Genomic DNA, 9517 nt, shown 5'->3' with positions numbered 1-9517 from the left:
ATCCAGGTGAGGGGGAGTGATGGGCAGATGGAGGAGGGGAGAGTGGGAATAGTGACAGAGGCTGGGAGGTGATGGGTGGATCCAGGTGAGGAGGGTGATGGGCAGATGGAGGAGGGGAGAGTGGGAATAGTGACAGAGGCTGGGAGGTGATGGATGGATCCAGGTGAGGGGGAGTGATGGGCAGATGGAGGAGAGGAGAGTGGGAATAGTGATAGAGGCTGGAAGGTGATGGGTGGATCCAGGTGAGGAGGGTGATGGGCAGATGGAGGAGGGGAGAGTGGGAATAGTGACAGAGGCTGGGAGGTGATGGATGGATCCAGGTGAGGGGGAGTGATGGGCAGATGGAGGAGGGGAGAGTGGGAATAGTGACAGAGGCTGGGAGGTGATGGGTGGATCCAGGTGAGGAGGGTGATGGACAGATGGAGGAGGGGAGAGTGGGAATAGTGACAGAGGCTGGGAGGTGATGGATGGATCCAGGTGAGGAGGGTGATGGGCAGATGGAGGAGAGGAGAGTGGGAATAGTGACAGAGGCTGGGTGGTGATGGATGGATCCAGGTGAGGGGGAGTGATGGGCAGATGGAGGAGAGGAGAGTGGGAATAGTGACAGAGGCTGGGTGGTGATGGATGGATCCAGGTGAGGAGGGTGATGGGCAGATGGAGGAGGGGAGAGTGGGAATAGTGACCGAGGCTGGGTGGTGATGGATGGATCCAGGTGAGGAGGGTGATGGGCAGATGGAGGAGGGGAAAGTGGGAATAGTGACAGAGACTGGGAGGTGATGGGTGGATCCAGGTGGATCCAGGTGAGGGGGAGTGATGGGCAGATGGAGGAGAGGAGAGTGGGAATAGTGACCGAGGCTGGGAGGTGATGGGTGGATCCAGGTGAGGAGGGGAGAGTGGGAATAGTGACAGAGGCTGGGAGGTGATGGGTCGATCCAGGTGAGGAGGGTGATGGGCAGATGGAGGAGGGGAGAGTGGGAATAGTGACAGAGGCTGGGAGGTGATGGGTGGATCCAGGTGAGGGGGAGTGATGGGCAGATGGAGGAGAGGAGAGTGGGAATAGTGACTGAGGCTGGGAGGTGATGGGTGGATCCAGGTGAGGAGGGGAGAGTGGGAATAGTGACAGAGACTGGGAAGTGATGGGTGGATCCAGGTGAGGAGGGTGATGGGCAGATGGAGGAGAGGAGAGTGGGAATAGTGATAGAGGCTGGGAGGTGATGGGTGGATCCAGGTGACAAAGGGCTGCAGATGGTGGGATCTGATGGGACAGGAAGGTGGAACCAAGTGAGGGAAGTGGGGAGGGAACAGTGGGAGGGGGGAATTGAGCTACCTGGCCTGGGGGAAGAAGCTGCCACACAGTCTAAAAGTCCTTGTTCTCTTACTGCGGTACATTCTGCCTGATGGTCAGAGAGAAGGAGGGTTGGATGGAGGGGTCCTTAACACTACTCAGGATCAAGGATTTTAACCAAATTTATTCACCATGTACATTTACGTGTAGTAGAATTTGCTGTGTGCATTGATGTAACATGCAACAAAAACAACAACTTTGAACACTTATAAAATAAAGAATTATACAAAAACTAGAGGTTAAAATAAACATTTCAGGCTGCGGTCGATTTCACAGCTACTCCATGCAATTTTGACCCTGTCCCAGGGGATATTGTTAGCAGATACCAGAGTCATCAAAGACAACAGAAATACTGTCAGGAGGTCAGGAGAATGTCGGGGTGACAGAGGGCTCCAGACCATGAAATTAAATCAGGTTAGATGCATTTACATGGAAATATACAGCAAAACGCATCATTTGCGTTAACAGCCAACATAACCTTAGAGGGCAGCCTACAAATGTCACCAATCATTCCGGTACCCATAATGCTCAGCAGAACAACACTAACAACAATGAGAGCCCCAAAGTAGCGTAGCGGTCAGTGTGACGCTATTACAGCTCCGACTGCAATTCCAGCACCTCTGCAAGCAAGTTGGGACATTCCTTCCCGTGGGCACGCAGGTTTCCTCCGGGTGCTCCTGTACAGGTGTGCCGGTCAGCAGGTCAACTGGTCATTGCAAATTGTCCTGTGAATCGGGCGGGGGGGGGCGGTTGCTGGGCAGTGTGGCTTGAAGGGACCATTCAATAAATAAGTTAATGTCAAATCCCTGGCCCAGACCTGTAAATGTACAGACATTGAGTCTCTGACATCCGGGACACGCTGGCCTAGGGGCCTCACTGACTTTGGCCTTCGACCTTTGGTATGAACCCCAGGACCTGTCGATCACGACTTCTCCGGCCTATTGCTTTGTTGCTTCAGGTTCCAGTGGGTGGGGGAGGGTGAGGAGAGGAGAGTGGACCATGTGAGAAAGGGAAGGAGGAGAGGCACCAGGGAGAGTTGACAGCCAGGTGAGGAGAAGAGAAGAGGAAAGAAGGGAGCCAGAGTGTGGGGTTGAAGAAGAGGGAGGGGGAAAATTACTAGAAGTTGCAGGAATCAATGTCATACCATCAGATTGAAGGGTATTCCATCCTCTCACCTGTCACCTGCCAGCTTGTCCTCCTTCCCATCCCCACCACCTTCTCCCACCTTCCTTTCCAGTCCTGATGAAGGGTCTCAGCCCAAAGCATCGACTGTTTATTCCCCTCCGCAGATGCTGCCTGACCTGTTGAGCTCTGAAAGTGTGTTGCTCAAGATTTCTGCAGAACCTCTTGCATTTATAACTCAGTGGGCACTGTGGTTAGCATGGATGATTTGGGCCGAAGGGCCTGATTCCATGTTGTTTGACTCTATCTTTCTATGCTTGGTCATGGACTGCACCCAAATCAGAGCTCCATGTGAGTTACAACTAAGGTTTGCAGGAATGGTGTGTAGTTGTAGATCAGCCCTGCTCTAATTGGAATCAGAATCAGGTTTAATATCAGCAGCATACGTATTGAAACTTGTTGCTATGTGGTAGCAGTAGATTGCAATACATAATTGGTTCATTACAATTGTAAATTATAGCAAGAAAATTAAATTAAATGAGTACTGCAAAAAGAAAAGAAATATAGAGGAAGTGTACATGGGTTCATTGTCGATTCAGAAATCTGGTGACGTAAGGGAAAAAGCTGTTCCTGAATCGTTGAGTGCCTCCTGTACCTCCTAGCTGATGGTAGCAATGAGAAGAGGGCATGTCCTGGGCGATGGGGGTCCTTAATGATGGATGCCGCCTTTTCAAGATGTTCTGGGTGCTGGGGAGGCTGGTGCCTATGATGGGGCTGGCTGAGTTTACAGCTTTTTGCAGCTTTTTCCGATCCTGTGCAGTGCCCTCCCACCGGCGGGTACCAGGTGGTGGAGTAACCAGTCAGAATAGTCTCTGTGGTACAGCTGTGGATCAGATCGCTCCCATACTTCCTTATCGAAAAAGGGAGAGGTCTGAGGGACTGAATGGTCTGTTTCTCCCTGTATTCTTTTGTTGCTAAACCCCTCACAGACATGAGGAAATAAGAATAACTGCAAGATTGGTTCCAAAAGTGAAGGTCCAAATCACCAACATTCCCGGAGCAGAGTGTTATCACAAAGTTTGCAAATATACCAGATAAACAACGGGGAGTGTCACAGTTCAAAGTTCACAGTAAATTTATTATCAAAGTATGCATATGCCACCTTGTACAGCCCTGATATTCATTTTGTGCGGGTTTTCACAGTAGATACAAAGAATACTATTTCTGGATTTCAGTTTGGCATTCAACACTATTGTCCCACAGACCTTGGTGAGCAAACTCCTACTCATCAGTCTAAATACAGTTCAGTGCAATGGGTCCCACATCTCCTTATATACAGACACTCCTGTGCCTAGCATCACTTTATGGGCATACAATCAATCTACGTGCATAAGCTATCTTATACATCTATATTTATTGTAGTTTTTTTGTGCTGCATCGGATCTGGAGTCCTTCGTATCGGAAATGACATTAAACAATCTCGAATCTTGAAATACAATACAATTAATGTAAAACTAAACACAAAGACAGACAAATGGCCAGTGTACAAAAGAAGATAAACTGCAAATACAGAAAAAAAAATCAAATAATAATACGTAATATATAATATTGAGATATATAATATATAATATAATATGGAGTTGTACATCATGCCTGGTTTTACAGCGGCAGACGAAAGCGAAAGAAATCTACAGGGCAACTTCCAATGCTTATTAAGCTGGTGCCTGTATACATACCTCACCATTGACTCACCATTCCCCTTCCTCCTCTCTCTCCCCCACCATCTTATTCTGGCTTCTTGCCACTTCTCCCTTCCAGTCCTGATGAAGTGTCTCAGCCTGAAATGTCGACTGTTTATTCCCCTCCACAGATGCTGCCTGACCTGCTGAGTTCCTCCGGCATTTTGTGTGGATTGCTCTGGATTTCCAGCACCTGCAGAATCTCTTATGTTTAAGATTGGAGGCAGGATGACAGAGGTGGGTAGAGAGAGAAGGAAGGAGAGTCACAAAGGTAGAGGCAGAGAGTTAGAAATAAAGGGAATCAGAGAGGGGAACGGAAAAAATAGAGGTAGACAGAGAGATGGAGAGAGAGAACGAGAGAGAGGCAGAGAAAGAGAGAGAGGCAGAGTGAGGTACAGAGAGATAAACAGAGAGAGAGGTAGGGATAGCGAGAGAGAGAGGGAGAGAGTCAGAGAGTTGAAGAGACAAAGTGTCAGCGCGAGAGGTGAGGGTGGGGTGGGGGAAAACTGGGAAACTGCACAAGTTCCACTTTAAATTTAGTTTGAGGGAAGTTCTGGATTTGGTTATCAGGAACCAAACGAAGGAACACTTGGAACAGTGACACAGAGACAGGAGCAGGCATTGCCTCTGGTCCTACTCACCATTCATAGTGACGGTTTTCTAAAGCTTCCTCCACTTCTAACTCTGTGAGCCAATCCCTGCCTCAAATCCGCATTCCTACCTCAACCCAAACCTTCTGATTCCCACAAAGTCCAAAATCTGATCTTGACCTTGATCTTGACTGACACTCCATGGTCCTCTGGGTGAAGAACAGTTTCCTTGACTCAGGGAAATGAGGAGAGAGAGAAATACAGGCCCTTCAGCCCAACTAGGCCATGCTGACCATGTTGCCCATGCAGTGAGTCCCAACTTCCCACATCCTTACATGTCCCATCCCTCCCTGTACCTATCACACACACTCAACATTTCAGGAACAGCTTCTTCCCCTCCGCCATCAGATTTCTGAATGGACAATGAACCCATGTACACCACCTCATGACTTTTTGCTCTCTTATTGCTCTACTTATTAATTTAGTTTTATATATACTTACTGTAATTTATAGTTGTTCATTATTATTACAGAACTGAGCAATATATATACACATAGCAAGGGCATCTAAGACTTTTGCACAACACTGTAGAAATTTTATGTATTACATTGTACTGCTCCCTCAAAAAAAAACAGATTTGATGACGTATGTGAGTGACGATAAACCTGATTCTGATATGGGTCTCTATTGTGAACTGAGAGTGGGAAGGGGGGCAGGCAGAGGGGAATCATGGTTGGGAAAAGGGGAAGGCAGAGAGGAGAGATTGGGAAGCACTTGAGAGACATTCTGTAATGATCAGTAAACCAATTGATTGGAATCGAATGACCTTGCCTGGGGTCTCAGGCTGGCTGTGTCTGTGCCACACCCCCACCCGCTCTCTGCCACCTGTCCCACACCACTCCTGCAGCGCCCCACTCTCACCATTCCGAACATCCTTTGCTCCCGCCAGATTTACAAACTCGCTCTCTGCTCCACGTTGACAAATACATATACGTGTCTAAGACTTCAGCATAGGAATGTCTGTATTGCACTGTACTGCTGTTGCAAAATGGCAAATTTGACAAAACGTGCCAGTGATACTAAACCTGATTCTGATTCTGATTCCAAGTGCTTCCTATATGATTCTGTTCTAGCTACCTCAACCACTTCCTCTGGCAGCTCATTCCATACACTCACCACCCTCTGTGCCAAAAAGTTGCCATGCAGGTCCATTTTAAATCTTCCCCTCTCCCACTGAAACTATGCTCCCCCTGGGGTTGGTCTCTCTTATCCTGGGGAAATGATTTAACATCCACGTCTTTCCCTTAGTCTCCATACATCCTTTACTGCACTTTTTCCAGATGTCGATTCTCCTCGCATCCCTAGAGTCATAGGGCATGGCCCAACCAGTCCATGCAGACCACAGTGCCCAACCAGCTCATTCCAATACTCCACATTGGGCTCATACCCCTCCATGTCTTGCCCTCCATCTACCTATCCATCTTCATTACGAGCCATGTTGTATGACATCATCATTATGTGCCACGTTGTATGACATCATCATCACATGCCATTTTGTATGACATGGGTGATCATGGTCTTGACCATGATTGCTCTTGACAATTTTTTCTACAGAAGTGGGCTGACATTGCTTTCTGGGCAGTGTCGTTACAAGACGGGTGACCCCAGCCACCATCAAAACCCTTCAGAGATTGTCTGCCTGGTGTCACTGGTCCCATGATCACGACTTGTGATTGCTCTTACGACCATCTACCACCCGCTCCCATGGCTTCTGTGACCCTGACCCGGGGGTGGGGGGGCAGGTTAAGCCGGTGCTATACCCAGCCCAAGGGTGACCTGCAGGCTAGCAGAGGGAAGGAGCACCTTACACATCCTTTGATGGAGACATATCTCCACCCACTAACTATCCAAGAGATTCTTAAATGATGCCATGCTCTGTTTCATAATCTCTGACTTTTCAAAATGACCACCCATCTCAGCCCTTCAGATTCCCCCTCATTCTTCAATAGGACGGTGGCATGGTAGCAAAGCTGGGGGGGTGGCGGGTGCAGGGTGAACACATATGGTAGGAACTGGCTTAATGCTTTATAGCACCAGGAGTTCGGATTCAATTCTCGCCACGGACTTTTAAGGAGTTTGTATATTCTCCCCGTGACCTACATAGGTTTTCTCCAGATGCTCTGGTTTCCTCCCACATTCCAAAGATGTACAGGTTAGGGCTAGTGAGTTGTGGGCTATGTTTGTGCCGGAAGCGTAGCAACACTGACAGATTACCCCGAACACATCCTCAAACTCTGTTGGTCATTAACAGAAACCACATACTTCACAGCTTGTTTCGATGTTTCAGTGTAAAGTGTGACCAAAAAAGCTCATCTTTAACTCTTTAATCTTCTTAACTCTTTCTAGAGTCCCAACAGAACTGCCTAATGTACTGAATTCCTTTCTTGGATAACCTCTAATAAGAGCATAAGACACAGGAGCAGAATTAGGCCATTCAGCCCATTGAGTCTGCTCTGCCATTCCATCATGGCTGATTTATTCTCATTCTCCTGCCTTCTCCCTGTAACCTTTGACACCCTGACTAATCAAGAGCCTAACAAGCTCCACTTTAAATATCCCCAGTGACTTGGTCTGCACAACTGTCTGTGGCGATGAATTCCACAGATTCACCATTCTCTGGCTAAAGAAATTCCTCCATTCCTCCCCATCTTTGTTCTAAATGGCGGTCCCTCTGTCTCGAGGCTGTTCCCTCTGGTCCTAGACTCTCCCACTATGGGGAACACCCTGTTCTCGTCTGCTCTGTCGAAACCTTTCAATATCCGATAGGTTTCAATGGGATCCCTCTCATTCTTCTAAACTTCAGCGAGTACAGACCCAGACTCATCAACACTCCTTATGCATTAACCCTTTCATTCCTAGGATTATTCTCGTGAGCCTCTCTTCAACGTCACCATGTCCTTTCTCAGATAAGGGGCTCAAAACTGCTCACAGTACTCCAAGTGCGGTCTGACCAATGCTTTATGAAGCCTCATCTTTGCCTTTATATTGTACTCCTCTCAAGATTATTGCTAACATTGAATTTGCCTTCCTTTCTGGATTTCAGCAAGAGCAGCATAACAGACTGAATTCCTCTTTGCTGAATAACCCCGAATACTGGGGATCAGTCCAGCATACCCGCACTGCTCTGATCCACATCAGGCTCCACCAGACGCAACAAGACGCCTACGTTCTCCTGGAGAAATCTAGCAGGTCAGACGGTATCTGCGGAAGGGAATGGGCAGTCGGCATTTCGGTTCGAGACTCCTTCATTCAAAGAATCTGAGGAGCGACTTTTTCACGTTGACGGCGGTGAGTATAAGCAACGAGCAGCCAGAGACCGTGGAAGCATGAGACAAAGGAGGAGCATTTGGCCATTTGGCTCAGGGTGAGGTAAGAAGCATTTGGAGGGCAGGGCTTGGATAGATATGGGACAAACACTGGAAGCTGAGGCTAGCTGGGTGGACACCATGGTTAGTACTGACTGGTTGGGCTGAGGGGCTGTATCAGTACTCCACTGCTCTCCATTGATATGGCTGCTGTACTCTTTATACAGGCAGCATCTATGGAAAGGAATAGAATCAACGTTTTGGGCCAAGACACTTCATCCGGTTAACCCTTTCTTTCTAGTCCTGAAGAAGGATCACGGCCTGAATCATTGACTGTTTATTCATTTCCATAGAGGCTGCCTCGCCTGCTGGGTTCCTCCAGCATTTGGTGTGTGTTGCTCTGGATTCCCGACATCCGCAGCGTCTCTTGTGTTTGTACTCTGTGTCCATACTCTTTTCTCAGTTCCCCTACGAGAGTAATTGAGCTCAACAAACGATTCAGAATGGCATCATAGAATGTCACAGTCATACAGCACTGAAACAGGCCATTCGGCCCAACTGGCCTGTGCTAACCCTCCAGTCCCCATTCACACTAATCCTACAATAATTCCTTTTAGTATGTTCATCAATTTCCTCTCAATCCCATCACTGAGTCTATTAATGTATGTTTGTGATCTTCTGCTGCTGTAGCCCATCCACATCAAGTTTTGACATGTTGTGCATTCCGAGATGCTCTTCTGTACACCACTGTTGTAACACGTGACTACTTGAGTTACTGTCACCTTCCTGTCAGCTCGAACCAGTCTGGCCATTCTCCTCTGACCTCCCTCATTAACAAGGTTCAAAGTTCAAAGTAAATTTATTATCAAAGAGAAATTATTCCTTTCTGGTTCAAGAGCCAGATGGTTGAGGGGTTTTCGTCCACAAATTCACTGCATGGATTTTGGTTTTTGCACCATTCACTGTAAACTCTAGAGCAGGGGTTCCCAAACTGGGGTCCATGGACTCCTCAGTTAATGGTAGGAGCCTATGGCGTGAGAAAAGTTGAGGACCCCTGACAGAGAAACTGTTGTGCATGAAAATCCCAGGACGTCGGAGGATTCTGAGGTACTCAAACCACCCAGTCTGACACCACCAACTGTGTGGTGTCAGAATGACCCCAATCATTCCACAGTCAAAGTCACTTAGATCCCATTTCTTCCCCATTCGGATGTTCGGGCCTGAGCAGCAGCTGCACCCCTTGACCGTGCCTGTATGCCTTTGTGCATCGAGTTGCTGCCACATGATTGCCTGATGAGATGTTTGTATTAACGAGCAGGTGTACAGGTGTACCTAATAAAATAGCCACCAAGTCTT

Source organism: Mobula hypostoma, chromosome 4 (assembly GCF_963921235.1).
Source record: "Mobula hypostoma chromosome 4, sMobHyp1.1, whole genome shotgun sequence".
Classification (NCBI taxonomy): Eukaryota; Metazoa; Chordata; class Chondrichthyes; order Myliobatiformes; family Myliobatidae; genus Mobula; species Mobula hypostoma.
Note: the sequence above shows the minus strand (reverse complement) of the source record.